Source organism: Silene latifolia, chromosome 7 (genome assembly GCF_048544455.1).
Source record: "Silene latifolia isolate original U9 population chromosome 7, ASM4854445v1, whole genome shotgun sequence".
In the NCBI taxonomy this organism is placed as follows: Eukaryota; Viridiplantae; Streptophyta; class Magnoliopsida; order Caryophyllales; family Caryophyllaceae; genus Silene; species Silene latifolia.
The window spans coordinates 19,979,561-19,981,571 of NC_133532.1; positions in this window are offsets into that span (position 1 = coordinate 19,979,561).

Sequence of the window (2,011 nt, forward strand, 5' to 3'; positions counted from 1 at the left end):
TCGAAGAGGCGATTCCGAAAGAGTATAACTCGGTTATGGGTTATCTCTATGAGAAAGTCGAGCAACTTGAGAACATGTGCAATACCTTGATGAAAATGGCCGCGGACGGGAGTTTTGGTGGAACTCCTAAGGTGAAGCCGCCTACACCCCTCAAGTATAGTGCGGCTAGAGATTCGAAATAAGTCGATAACTTCATCTTCGACATGGAATAATATTTCCGAGTAAGCGCGCTCGACGAAGGTCTAAAGGTCAGCACCGCGAGTATGTACCTAAGGGATGACGCTAAACAATGGTGGCGCTCGAAACATGCCGAGATCGAGGCAGGGACCATTAGGCTAGAGTCATGGGACGATTTCAAGCGACTCTTCAAGTAGCAATTCTACCAGGAGAACACCGTTTCCTAGCTCGAAGGAAATTAAATAACTTGAAACATACAGGCTCGATTCGTGACTATGTGAAAGCGTATTCGGCTTGTATGTTGGAGATAGCGGACATGACTGAGAAGGATTAGGTGTTTCAGTTTATTGATGGCTTGAAGGAGTGGGAGCAACGAGAAATCATGCGACAGCGACCAGAGTCCCTCTCGGCTGCGATGACAGCGGCTGAAAGGCTAGTTGACTATTACACGGAGCGCGAAACCTCCTAGAAGAAGGGATTTGCTGCAGCGGGCGGAAGCAACCAAAGGTTTGGAGGGACGATTTCACAAGCAAGACCTCCCTCTATGGGTAATAGTCGGTTCCGTCCCGGAGTTGATAATAGGAGATGGGGTTCGGCGAATTCTACTCCAACCTCTTCTAAGGGTAGTAATTCTGAAGCTTCGCCTTCCAGGAAGTCGTTCGCGTGCTTCCTTTGTAAAGGACCGCACCGAATGTCCGAGTGTCCTCACCAGGGGAGTTCAACACCCCCAAGAAGAATTTGTCCAAGATGTCGGTAGAACAGAATCCCGAGGGGACAGACCAGGATGCAAAGGGGTGCGATGATGATGAGGCCAGTGAGCAAGGAGAAATGGCTCGAATGGGATCAGCCCACATGATGTGCTCAATGGGCAAGGGCGCTGAGCGCTTCGAGACCAAGTCCACGGAACTGATGTACGTGGAGATAAGTGTCAATGGGAAGGCTACTCGAGCTATGATAGATACAGGGGCCTCCCATAATTTCGTCACGCCCGACGAAGCGAAGAGACTCAGAATGAATTCGAACCGAGGAGAAGGAAGCATGAAAGCTGTCAACTCCAAGGCCTTACCGATTCAGGGTGTGGCTAGAGAAGTGGTGATCAAGGTGGGCGAATGGACGGGGAAGCTCGACTTCACCAGCGTCCCGATGGATGACTTCAAGATCGTCCTCGGCATGGATTTTCTGAATCGAACCCCGACCTTTCTGGCGCCCCACAATGGGTCTTTAATAATGGTGGGATCAAAACCATGTCTTGTGAAAGCTGTTGAAGCTGACCGAAATCAAAAGGGGCTACTCCTCTCAGCAATGCAGTTGAAGAGGGGACTTCAAAAGGGAAAGCCTATATACTTGTGTACCGTGTCCATGAAAGAAGACACCCTTGCTGAATACGTGGAACCACAAGTAGAGAAGGTGCTAGAAGATAATAAGGACTTGATGCCTGATCAGTTACCTATGAGTCTGTCGCCCCGACGTTCGGTAGACCATCAAATTGAATTACTCCCGGGCACAAGACCTTCTGCTCGAGGGCCATATCGGATGGCGCCTCCCGAACTAGCGGAACTACGAAGACAGCTAGACGACCTGATTCGCTCGGGGTCGATACGTCCTTCCAAAGCTCCCTATGGAGCCCATGTGCTCTTCCAGAAGAAACATGACGGTAGTCTGAGATTGTGTATCGACTACCGAGCTCTGAACAATATGAATGTGAGGAACCACTACCCCATCCCATTGGTAGCGGATTTGTTCGATCAATTACAAGGCGTTGTATACTTCACCAAGCTCGACCTGATATCTGGTTATCATCAAGTTCTAATTGCCGAAGGAGATGGGCCGAAGA